Source organism: Loxodonta africana, chromosome 16 (genome assembly GCF_030014295.1).
Source record: "Loxodonta africana isolate mLoxAfr1 chromosome 16, mLoxAfr1.hap2, whole genome shotgun sequence".
Classification (NCBI taxonomy): domain Eukaryota; kingdom Metazoa; phylum Chordata; class Mammalia; order Proboscidea; family Elephantidae; genus Loxodonta; species Loxodonta africana.
Window position 1 is genome coordinate 61,724,607 of NC_087357.1, and position 13,834 is coordinate 61,738,440.

Below are 13,834 nucleotides of genomic sequence, written 5' to 3' on the forward strand. Positions count from 1 at the left end.
GTGGTTTGTGATTGGCTGCTAACCTAAAGGTTGGTGATTTGAGTCCACCCAGAGGCTCCACTGAAGAAAGGCTTGGCAAACTATTTCTCTAAAGATTACAGTCAAGAAAACCCTTTGGAGCTGTTCTACTCATGGAGTCACCATGAGTTGGAATTATTTGATACCAGCTTTTTTTTTTTTGACATTTCATATAAATGGAATCAAATCATGTCTTTCGTGCCTAGCTTCTTTTACATAGCATAATGTTTTCAGGGTTCACCCCTGTCGTAGCATGCATTATAACTTCATTCCTTTTTATGGTGGAATCATATTTCATTGTTTGGATATACCACATTTTGTGGACAGACAAAATCAGTTGATGAATATTTGGGTTGCTTTCAGTTTTGGGCTATTGAGAATAATGCTACTATGAACGCGTGTGAACACTTTAGCATTAATTAGTTTATCACCTCCAAAATCAGCCGCTCTAGGGAGTCTGCCATGACATTGCCTCCTGGTGCTTTCCCCTTTATTCCTGCCCCAGTTAATTTCTCTCCCCGTTCTCATAGTATCATGCGGGTCTTTCTGTTACTAGTACCTGGTGAACTCTAGTGGGATGGTTTACTTATTACCTCACTATCACCTCTGTGAGAGCAATAGCTATGTCTTATGCCTATTAATGTTAAGTTTACCACTAGTTCTACTTCTCAAAGGAGCCCCAGTGGCACAGTGGTTAAGTGCTTGGCTACTAACTGAAAAGTTAGTGATTCAAAACCAGATGTAGCATTCTATGTAGGAGAAAGACGTAGCATTCAGCTTCCATAAAGATTACAGCCTTAGAAACCCTATGGGACATTTCTACTCTGTCCTATGTGGTCACTATGAGTCAGAATTGACTTGATGGCAAAGGGGTCTACTTCTCAATGAATTGCCTTTAAAAACAGTGAGTTTTAAAAATAGATTTATATCTTGCCCTTTAAAGGAATTTCAGAATCTCAACTTAGCCTGAAAAATTTGCATCTTTTTCTCAAGTCTCCCACTTCTCTGGTATTCTCTCGGTCCTTGTTTGGCTACAGCCAAACCCGAAGATGGCTAGAATCTGTCTGGCCTGGTCATGATGAGGCAGTAGGAGACACCAACGGAGTTCAGAAAATCATAAACCCCAAAAAAAAAAAAATCATAGTTTTTACTAAATGAGCTCTGTTATGGATTAAATTGTATCCTTCCAAAAGATATGCTGAAGTACTAATCTGTGGTACCTGTGGACACGAACTTGTTTGGAAATAGGATCTTCGAAGATGCTAGCAGTTAAGTTAACATGAAGTCATACCCAAGTAGGGTAGGTCCTAATCCAATCTAAGGGGTGTCCTTATAAAAGGAAGAGATACAGGGAGACAGACACAGAGGAAAGCTCACCATGTGAAGATGAATCTATATGGCAAGGAACACCTGGGGCTACCAGAAGCTGGGAGAGACAAGAAAGACTCTTTCCCTGGAACGGATGGAGAGAGCATGGCCCTACGAACACCCTGATTCAGATTTCTAGCCTCCAGAACTGTGAGACAATACATTTCTCATCTTTAAAGCCACCTGCTGTGTGGTACTTTGTTCTGGCAGCCCTAGGAAATAAAAGCAAGCTCTGAAGGCTGGTGGACCGTCTTGTAGCAGTTTCCCCCACCAAGAAACCCTATTGGGGGTATTGATTTAGTGAAGCACTGGGGGAGGCGAATGACCATTGCTCCAGAAGACTGGGGCTGCATGTGGAAGGGAGGCTTCCTGGAGCCAACAGAGGACAACATTGTTGTCGTCAGGCACAGTCGAGGCTTCCCTTGAGCAACTGCTCAGCTCCATTTTTCTACAGGAAAGTGATCAGAGCTCCCTTTACAACCACTGAGCTCTGTGGGATCCATGTGCTTTTTTGAAAACGATGCAGTCCCTCCCAGCCAAGAGACAAATGTCACATTGCCTGGACAGAGTCCTCTGACAGGCTGGCTCCTGGGCTGTGTGCTAGTGCCAGCCAGTGCTGCTGCTCCTCGCTCTTTGGTTATCTGTGCCCTCCTAAGCGTGCCTGTCACCCCATCACGTACCCTCTCACAGTACTCACCTCCTGATTTGTGATTGCTCATTTGCTGGCTCGTAGCCCCATTAGACTCTGTGGTCCTGCAAAGTCAAGACCTTGCTTCATCTCTATATTCACATGAATTTTCAGGACAGCGTTTGAGTGGGCACTTCCTGGCATCCCTTTAGAGTTCTCCAGGTGTTGGAAACAGGCATCTATGAGCACAGAATGAGACTGGAGACATTGACACATGTTTGTTTGGAGAGGGGCATTTGAACTTTTGCTCTGGCAAGTTTGTCTAAATGGCCATTTATGTCTTTCATTGAGTTGTCTTAGCTTCCTAATACTCCTGTAACAGAAATACTACAAGCGGGTGGCTCTAAAGAACAAAAATTTACTTTCTTACAGTTTAGGAAGCTAGAAGTCCAAGTTCAGGGCACCACCTATAGGGGAAGGCTATTTCTTAGCTCTGGGGGAAGATCTTTGCCTCAGTTTCGGTAGCCCTGGAGTTCCGTGGCAATCTTCACATGGCATCTATCTCCCTTCCTCCTGTTTGTGCTTGCTTGCTTCTGTGTCTAATCTGCTCTGTTTATAAGTCAGAGGTGATTGGGTTTAGGACATACCTTATACTGATATGCCTTATTAACATAACAAAGAAAGCTCTATTCCTAAATGGGCTTACATCCACAGATATAGGGGTTAGGATTCCAACTCATGTTTTGGGGGGACACAATTCAATCCATAACTTGCTTGGATGCTATCTCTTCACCTTCTCTTGGGGTGTAAGACACTTGCATAGGGCTCCTAGGATGGTTTCTAGCTCTGAACTTTTAGAAAAGGCATATGGCTCCAGGATTCTCTTCTTCTCTTGATCTTCTTACTAAAGGTGCCTTAAAGGACCTGCTTGATTCCATGCATACATGTAGCATTTGCACTTTTTCAAGTGTATTTCAAGAAGTCTCTCATGGGACCCACACAGCTGCATGGGGCTGAGGATGTCTTATCCATCTATCATCCTGAATGCCTGAAGATGCTCAGTGCATATTTGCTAATTTCAGTGAGTGTGGAGCAAGGACTTGCTTTTCCATTTTTACAAACAAGGCATTGAGGGTTATAAAGGTCACACAGCTGTTGAGAGGCAAATGCAAATTGTCTTTGTTTTTTCCACTTTGTGGTCTCTCCCTAATTATCATGCTGATAATTAATTTACATTGAGGATACACGATTGCTTTAGCGAGCTGGTCTAGTCTGGTAATAAACCCACGTGTTTTCTTTGGGCTCACTCTTTGGATTGCCTTTACCTGTCTTTTTATTATGAGCAGCCAAGTAATCAAATCTAGTGGAGCATCTCTAGAAAACAAAACAAAACACCTGACTTGAAATAAACAACCAAACCAAACCCATTGCCATCAAGTCAATTCCGACTCACAGTGACCCTATAGGACAGAGTAGAACTGCCCCACAGGGTTTTCAGGGAGCAGCTAGTAGATTCCAATTGCTGACCTTTTGGTTAGCAGCCATAGCTCTTAACCACTGTGCCACTAGGGCTCCGAAATAAAAAAAGGTGTTGTTTATCTGCAGGTTTTGAGAGAATCCAGCCTCAGAGGTACTAACATACTGAATAAAATGAAATTCCAAGGCTCAGAAGCCCCATCATTCTATTGCATAGCAGCACCAAGGGGACACTTGATGTGCATGGTACGTACACTAGGAAAGACTAATGTGGGTTTTGCCCTCTCCGTCAAGTATTCACTAGTAATGAATCAAGTCCTGCTTAAGGGACTGTCCCACCTCTTCTGGGTGTATGCTTATCTTCTGTGCCCCCAAAGACTGTAAGTTCCAAGGAGCCACGTGTACACATTTGTGTAACTCTCACAGTGCCTTGCATGTGCCAAAACCCATTCAAGAGCTGCTTCCTTACATTTATATCAACTGGATATTTCTATCTGAATATTCCACCTTCAGTTCAAATTCAGTACAAGCGAACTTAGACATCTTTGTTCTAAAAAGGATTTAAGTCAGCTTACGAGGATGTCATATGGCAAGATAACATAACTTAGAAGTGGTAGGGAAAAACAAGGATGGGGCATAAAATGGAGCCCCCGTGAGGCAGGCATGTTGTAGGTGAGCCACGGAGTTGATTTTACACTTGATCTTGACTGAGACCAAAAGAAGAAGCCTGATCGACTACACAGTTAATAGTCGGTACAATAAAAACAAGTCAGCTTCTTAGATTAGCACAGCCTCTGTGGCCCTAAGAATCTAAAGAAGTTTCTTTAAGACTGCTCAGGAGAACTATCTCAGACTATCCTTGCAGGAGGCAGACTAGGAGTTCCATAGGGCTGTTTTGTAGCAGTTTCCATCATTTTAGGCCCACCACTTCCCACAAAACCCAATTTAGAGAGAAGCAATTCCGTGCAAGGCCCAGATCCACAGCTCTCTGGTGGCCTGCTCTCTCCACAGGTCGATTTTTGGGATAGAGAGGAATGGATGGACCATAGCGCTTTTCCCCAATCCTTCATAAATTTTATTTCTCTCAGCTGAGCTTTTGTACAAATGCTGTTTATTTTTAAGAGAATATATCCATCTTCCTCCCAAACCAGCTCTCTCTTCTTGCTTCCCTCTTTTCTGAAAGAAAACTATAATCAGTCAATTCAGTCTGTGTGATTACAGTCATATAGAGCTTGTTAAAAATAAGATTTTCACAATATTAAATTTGTGTACAAATTCATAAGCTTTATTTTACAGTTCATGAACTGGGGAACATCTGGTCTGAAAGTCAGACAAGAGTTCATAAGAGTGGTACAGGTAGAAAAGCTTTTGTACTGGCAGACAGTCCTGATTGATTAGCTTAAGTTTCCTTTTCCAGAACAGTCAGTTGAGTGACTTGGGAAAACTGGGTATTTACATGAAGTGGAAACTTAGGCTTTGGTTTGCTGACATGGGGCTCAGCACAATGACTCCATTTTGGCCACAGAGTGCTGGCTGGGTATGGTAGTCACATTATCAGACTTCTTTGCTTTGTTCCCATATCCAGCCAGCCATGAAAATCCATTCCTTTCTTCTTCGTTTTCTCCTTTCTCTTTCCTCACAAGGATCAACAGATCAGGAAGCAAAGTCCCTTAGAGTCTATCTTTCTTGGTCAGTTGAGAACAATTGATTCCCAGGCAAAGGCCCTGATTTTTAGATGATTGAGCCTGGGATGGACAAGGGAAGTTTGTCAACATCAAAATGAAACTTGGAATAATTTCCGGGGTGCAAACCCAGGATAAGAAACCCTTTTCAAGGTTTAAGCGCTCTGAGTAAATCCAAACAAGAGCAGTGCAAAATGTTTTGAAATTTATTTTTGTACATCTTCCCACCTCCTTCCGAGAATTGTTCCTATCAGCTCTGAATGGAGGTCAGGCAGTCCCGGTTCTGAGTAGATTTACAGGACAAGCCCCAGGGATAAGTGTCAGGGGTCTTTTCCCTGAGCCCTTCTTTAGGAGAAAGCTTGGCTAAACAGTCCCTGAGCTTAGACCAGGAGAAATTATGCAGGATCATAGCTCTGACAAAAGTACAGAAAACCTGAGAAAGCGGGAACCTATGTAAGGCAGAAACTCTGTCAGAGAAGGAAAACTCTCTGGGTGTTTACGAGGTAGGATTCTTAATAGAGAGCAATAGAAGAGTGGCATGCACCCTGTGAAAGGCAGAAAACTTGCGAGGCCTGGAAAAACAAGGCAGTCCAATGAGTTCTGGCTCTCACAGGTTTCACTGTAATAAGAATACCTACCACGTACTGAGAGCCCACCGTAACCTGGCTTGGGTACTATAAATTAGGCCTTTTGCTAACATTTCCACACACAATTCGTTTAATCCTTAGTATTATTTTGCAAGGTAGGGGCTTTAAGTAAATGGAGACCCCAAGGCTAATATGACCAGGTCCCACAATGGGTAAATCATAGAGTCAGGATGGTGGGAATACCAGAGTCTATGCTGTTGCCACTCTATCATGTCTTTCTAGAGCTAATACTTTCTGGAAGTGCTGGTGGGACAAGGATTAGAAGTGCCCTTCAGCTGGTACATTGGGAAGGAGATTTTTAAGCCCTTATTTCCTCTATTGATAGAGGCAGCTGAATGTTCGTCTGCCCAGGGAACAGTAATACCCTCCTTCTTAGGCAGAAGTGCCTTCTATTTCCTGATTTGACTGACTGCAGCAAGACTGTCTCAATCCCTCACCCACATACTTCTCATTAGCTTCAGTGCATTTTTTTAGTTTTAGACATTGGAGGTCCTTTTAGACAGAACATTACTCTCCAACTTGCCAATAGCCCCACCATTAGCACTGGTTTGCAATAATCATATAGGCTACTTTTGTTTGCAATTTGATTTGAGTTGTTGTGAGGTTTTAATAAAATTTGTTGTTCTTGTTGAGTTGGCTCTGACTCATGGTGACCTTATGTATAACAGAGCTGAACACTGCCCAGTCCTGCGCCATCTTCATGATCATTGGTATGTTTGGGTCCATTGTTGTGGTTGTTGTGTAGTGACTCCAACCTAGGAGACTTATGTCCCAGCACTATATTGGACAATATATGTTGCTGATGTATAAAGTTTTCATTGGCTAATTTTCAGAAGTAGCTTGCTAGCCCTTTCTTACTAGTCTGTCTTAGTCTGGAAGCTCCTCTGAAACCTGTCTATCATGGGTGACCCTGCAGGTACAGGTAGTCCCTGACTTATGACATATTTGAGTGACAATGACTGCACTTATGACTGTCCTTTTTTTATAGATATATCTGATTGTTAGTAATATTTGCTACATACAGTCTTGCAGTGTGTAATTTGCTGATGTTATTATTCTCAGGTATTCACTAGCAGATGTTCAATTTTATGATTTACTTTTCAAAACACTGCTGTATGCCGATGCTTCTTATGGGTCAAAACACTGAATAAGATCACTCTATAGGCTTTTTTTTTTTTTATAGGCTTGTGCCACAGTGAAGTCAGTGTCAGTGTTGGGACTCATAACGGACAGAAAGTTGGGCAATGTACAACTCTAGCGACATATGACAACTGAACTGCACATGCACTTGACAACCGTTAACAACTGCAACTTCGTTGTCATGACACACCGACTTCATTGTAGACCATAAGAAGCATCAGTTGTTAATTTTAAGCTGAGTTGTTTCTCTAACTGCAACACCTGTACTGCTTATACCCCTAACAACATGTCTAGCAAAAGAAGTCATGCCTCTGAAAATTCTAATTAAAAAAGAAGGTGAGGAAGTTTCTAGACATGGATACACAAATGAAGATCATTAAGGCCTATGGTAATAGAAAGAACGTAGGCAAAATAGCATGTGAGGAAGGGTTGTCTCATTTGACTATTTTGGCAGTCACTAAGGATAAGAATAGGATTTTGGAGGCAGTTAAAGGAGGGATGGGCATAAAATTGACAGTTTTAACAAAGAAGAGGCAAGGGCCAATCCAGGAGATGGAGAAGCTGTTGAAGATTTGGATAAAAGATCAAATCCAGAAGAGAAGTCCTATGAGTGTACTGACGAGTCAAACAAAAGGACGCAGCCTTTTTGAAAACATGAAAGCACAGAAAGAAGACCACTTCAGGTACTTAACGCCAGCAAGGGCTGGTTTCATCGCTTCAAGTGCAGATTTGGCTTATGTAACTGGAGAAGCAGGAAGCGCCAAAGTTGAAGCTGCCGAAAAATTCAGTGATGAGCTGGAGAAGGGGAAAATGAATAACTACCAAGGCAGATTTTCAGTGGCCAGAACAGGCTTGTTTTGGAAAAGGATGCCAGAGCGGACCCATATTCACAAAGAGGTGAAGTCAATGCCTGGTTTCAAGGCATTTAAAGACAGAATCGAGCTGCTGCTTGAAGGACATGCTGCTGGATTTTAATTAAAATCTTTTCTTGTTTACCGTTCTGAAAATCCCCAAGCATTCAAAAACATGGACAAAAATAAGCTGCTGGTCTACCACAGCAGTAACTCCAAGGCCTGGACGACGACTGTGTTATGCGAAGGCTGGCTTTTTAATTGTTTCATCCCAGAAGTGTACACCCATTGCCTTGAAAAGAGCATTCGTTTCAAGGTTCTGTTGCTACTTGATAATGTCCCAGGACAGCCTCCTCACGGAGATGGTCCAAATCATGATGGCAAAGGGGTGTATCTACCTCCCAATACCGCAGCTGCGATTCAGCCCATGGATCAAGGTGCAATTGCTGCCTTCAAGGCATACTACCTACGGACTAGGTTTGCTCAGGCAGTAGCTGCAACAGATGAAGGTGCAGTAACATGTGATTTCTGGAAGAATTATAATATTCTTCAGCGTATCTGGAACATTGCTTCTTCCTGGGAGGAAGTTACAGGAAAATGCATGCAGCGAATAAGGAAAATAAATGTCGAGTTATGTAAAAACACCCCAAGCATTCAATCAGGATAATATGATGAAAGAGATTGGTGGAAAAATCATCCATATGGCAAGAACACTGAACTTAAAACTTGATATTGCAGATGTGAACAGTTCATAGGTCGCAAAGAAGTAAACTGACAGATCAGAACTTAATGGATTTTGAAGAGGAAAGAAAGGTTGAAGAAGAAAGAAATGACGAGGAAGAGGAAGGAGAGAAGTTGTCAAAAAATTTTATAGTGAAAGGATTAGCTGAGGTTTTTTCTAAGCTAAATCAGGGGCTTCAGTTGCTTGAAAACGTGGACCCAAACTTTGCTAAAGTTGATAGGCAGATCAGAGAAGCAGTGACATGTTACAGCGAAACAGATGAAGAAAAAAAGAAAAGGATCATCCAGAAAATGCTCACTAATTTTCTGACTAGAAATGCCACCCCCATTCCTAGGGATAAACCAGATGATCCAAAACTTTCCACAAGTGGAGTTATTACCACGGCTGACAAAATGTCAATGTCATCCAGCTCTTCTTTATCATCAGAGTAAATTTTTATTTGTGCATTTTTTATGTATGTATGCATGTATTAAAATATATCTGTAAATTTATATGCAATGTTTCCCACCCCAAAGACAAATAAAGGTCAGATTTATAAAGATACTGGTAATAAACCAAACCAAAGCCATTGTCGTCAGTCAAGTCTGACTCATAGTGACCCTATAGGACAGTGTAGAACTGCCCCATAGCGTTTCCAAAGAGCAGCTAGTGGATTCAAACTGCCAACCTTTTGTTTTGCAGCTGAGCTCTTAACCACTGCACCACTATGGCTCTGCTAATAATAAAAGGCAATAATAATGAAAATTAAAAAAGAAAAAAAGGTATTTGACTTATATCAGAACCAACTTACAACAGAGTCATCAGGATGGAACACTGTCGTAAATTAGGGATTACCTGTATTTGAAATACTTCTAGCATCATAGCAACAGGCAAGCCACCACAGTATGACAAACTGACGGATGGTGGTGGTTGGTGGGTTTGAACTACCGACCTTTTGGTTAGCAGCTGAGCACTAAATCACTGCACCACCAGGGCTCACTTTAAAAAAGATAGTGCCTGTGAAGTGCTTAGTTCAGTGACTGGCGCGTTTTAAGAGCCCAATCACTGGTAGCTACCACAATGATTCTCACTGAGTAGAGACCACCCCACAATCATAAGATAAGCCCTCAACCCACATTAGTTCTTCAAATGAGTACAGGTCATCTGGTAAAACTCTGGTGCTGTTGTCATCGGAACACAGGTCACATAAGTTTTCAAAGACAAGGGAGACAAGAAGGGCCTGATATATATGACAATGTGCCCCAGAGGATGGCCTGAGCATCTGGGGACTTTTTTTTTTTTTAAATAATATTTTATTGTGTTTTTGGTGTATAAACTAATTGATAATAAAGTGTTCACACAGGTTCATTGCAGCATTATTCCCAATAGCCAAAAACTGAAAGCAAACCTAAATGTTCATCAACTGATTGATATACACTTTGCCAGCACCGTTTGTTTAAAAGACTGTTTCTCCCCTATTGAGTAGACTTTGATCCTTTGTAGAAGATCAGTTGCCCATAGATGGATAAGTTTCCTTCTGAGTTCTTGATTCTATTCTATTGGTCTATGGATCTGTCATTGAACCAGTACGAGGCAGTTTTTATTGAGACTGGCAAGTGTGAGACCTCCTACTTTGTTCTTCTTCTTCTGTGTTGCTTTGGCTATTCGGGGCCTCTTTCCTTTCCATATAAAGTTGGTGATTAATTTTTCCATTTCATTAAAGAATGTTTTTGGGATATGGATCAGGATGGCTTTGTATCTGTAGATTGCTTTGGGTAGTACTGACATTTTCACAATGCTAAGTCTTTCAATACATGAACATGGGATGTTTTTCCATTTACGCATATCTCTTTTAGTTTCTTGCTGTAATGTTTTATAGTTTTCCTTGTAAAAGTCTTTTACACCCCTGGTTAAGTTTATTCCTAGGTAGCTTATCCTTTTAGGGGCTGTCTTAGGCTGGGTTCTCTAGAGAAGCAAGAACAGCAAAGAGTATATATATATATATATGTGTGTGTGTGTGTGTGTGTGTGTATCTCAAGGAAGTGGCTCACGTGGTTTTTAGATGCTGTAATGTCCCAAGTCCATGGGTCAAGAAAGAGGGTTCCTCTGCTCCACATAGCTGCAGGGGCTGGTGAACCCAAGATTGGCAGGCTAGAGAGCAGGGCTGTAGCAGAGTGTGAAGACTGACAAATCTCAAGATCGGTTAGGCCAAGTTGCTAGCTCAAGTCCCAAGAACCAGAGGTCAGATGAACAAGAGCCAGCTGCAGAATCTAGAAGAAGTAAAAGTCCTGGCAAACAAGAAGGAAGGAACTAGGCTGCCAAGGGTGGAGAGATGAAGGCTGATGGGGTGGTGAGCCACCACAGGCTCTGCCTCCACCAGTACCACTCAGCAGATCCCATCATGGGGGTGATCATGTATTGGATTTCAGCAGTGAAGTGACCACAACATTATACAACCGCCCAAATGTTGAGAATCATGGCCCAGCCAAGTTGACCCACAATCTTAACCATCACAGAGGTGATCACATTGTATCAAGTCTCATCATGGAAGTCATCATATCATCATACAACTGCCAAACTACATCATAACTGCCAAACCACTGAAAATAACCACCCAGCCAAGTTGACATATAACCTTAACGATCACAGGGGCTACTGTAAATGGTATTGTTTTCTTGATTTCTTTTTTGGAGTTCTACTTGTTAGTGTGGAGGAACTCAACTGATTTTTGTGTGTTTATCTTGTGCCCTGTTACTTTGCTGAATCTTTCTACTAGATCCAGTAGCTTGCTTGAGCAAAGCTATGTATAGGATCTTCTATGTTAGAGGATCATGTCATCTGTGAATAGGGATAGTTGATAGTTTACTTGTTCCTTTAAGGTTTTTTTTTTTTTTTGCAGGCCTAAATGGTTGAAAAAAACATATAAAGAAGAACAATATTTCGTGATATATGAAAATCAAATATCAGGGTTCATAAATAAAATTTTATTGAAATACAGCCATACCTGTTCATTTACATATTGCCTATGGATGTCTTCATGCTACAATGGCAGAGCTGAGTAGTTGTAACACTGTCTAGTTCCAAAGCTGAAAATATTTACTCTCTCGCCCTTTACAGAAAAAGTTTGCCGTCGTCCAAGGTAGAGGAATTTAAGAAAGGAAAGTGAGGGAAAACTCAAATATATTTAACTCAGCTCACAAAGCTTCCAAGAAGAGACACTGCTGATTTGGGCCTTGAGATAAGATTCTATCTAGTTTCAATTCAGTTTGGTAAATATTTACTCATAATACTTCCTTTGTGAAAGACATTATTCTTCTCTTAGAAACCTCACGATATTGTAAATTCATGAAACTGTGGGAAGGAACATGGAATCACCTAGACTTGGGTTCAAATCCTGGCTCCATCATTCACTTTTTATAGACTTTGCTGGTTATTTTCCATTTGCCTCTCTACTGACACACTCTCCTTAGGGCTGCCCTGCTCCATGCCTGGGGAGGATGACTAATGAATTTTTCCGATAAGCTCCCTTGCCATTCAGCTTCCAGGTGGGTTTGGCCAATGGGAGGTACAGACAGGAAATCAGATGGCAGGAGAATAAGTTAAAATATTTATTCTTCCAGTTCCCTCCTTGCCAGGTTGCTGTGGTTGGCTACATCCCTCTAATGAAGGCCACAGCTCCTGTTGGAAAACCTTACCCATACAGCTACTCTTTCTGCTGGGTACAGGTAGCTGCTCCTTACCTTCTCTCTTGGGCTCAGACTTGTAACAGCCTCTGTTGTTACATGTCTTTCCATGAAAGGTAAGGTTTCATCGAACAATAATAACAAAATGATAGAAACCTTGGTGGTTTTTAAACTCTGCCCATACATTTTTAAACAGATTAATTCTGAGTGAGCTTCAGCTTCCTTACTTGTAAAAATAGGATACCGTATGAGTTGTTATGATCACAACATATATAAACTACCAGCACAGCCTCTGGGCATGTGACAATAAAACAACAGTAACAAACCAAACCGGATGCTGTCGAGTTGATTCTGACTCGTGGAGACATCATGCGAATCAAGGTAGAACTATGCTCCACAGGGTTTTCAATGGCTGATTTTTTGTAAGTAGATCACCAGGTCTTTCTTCCGAGGTACCTCCGGATCCCTTGGTTTGAAGTTGAGCGCATTAACTATTTGCACCATCCAGGGACTCCTAGAATGCAATAGGGGCTCAGCAAATGCTATTTACCTTCTGCTTTCCTTAAGGGCTTATGGTTAGTAAGACAACAAGTCAAATGGCTACAAAAAAGTTTAGACCAAATTAGGGCAATTGTTTAGGTATTATTGGGAAAGGACAGATTTGGGAAATAACATGCAAGTACAACTGGCAGGCTCTGGATGGATGGGATGAGGGAGAAGGAGGAATCGGAGATAAATGTGAGTTTTCTGCTTGGGTTATTGTGTGGATGGTGGGGGCCACTAACAGAAATAGAAAATGCAGGAGAAGATCCCAGGTTAGAGAGAAGGATGACATGTTCCATTAGGTTAAGTAGAGTTTGAAATGTGTGTGGGATGACCATGTGGAGATGCTAAGCAGGAGGTTTGCCGAGAGACACTGGAGAGGGGTCTGGGCAGAAGAGGTGATTTTTTTTTTTTTAATTATGCTTTAAGCAAAAGTTACAAACCAGGTCAGTCTCATACAAAAACTTATATACACCCTGCTATATACTCTTAGTTGCTCTCCCTCTAATGAGACAGCACACTCCTTCCCTCCACTCTTTGTTTTCATGTCCATTCGGCTAGCTTCTGAGCCCCTCCGCCCTCTTATCTTCCCTCCAGACAGCAGCCACCCACATAGTCTCATGTGTCTACTTGATCCAAGATGCTCACTCATCACCAGTATCATTTTCTATCCCATAGTCCAGTCCAATCTCTATCTGAAGAGTTGGCTTTGGGAATGGTTCCTGTCTTGGGCTAACAGAAGGTATGGGCACCATGAACTCTGGGGTCCTTCTAGGCTCAGTCAGCCCATTAAGTCTGGTCTTTTTACAAGAATTTGGGGTCTGCATCCCACTGCTCTCCTGCTCCCTCAGAGGTTCTATGTTGTGTTCCCTCTGTCAGGGCAGTCATCGATTGTAGCAGGGCACCATCTAGTTCTTCTGGTCTCAGGCTGATGTAGTCTCTGGTTTATGTGGCCCTTTATGTCTCCTGGGCTCATAATTACCTTGTGTCTTTGGTGCTCTTCATTGTCCTTTGCTCCAGGTGGGTTGAGACCAATTGTTGCATCTTAGATGGCTGCTTGCTAGCATTTAAGACCCC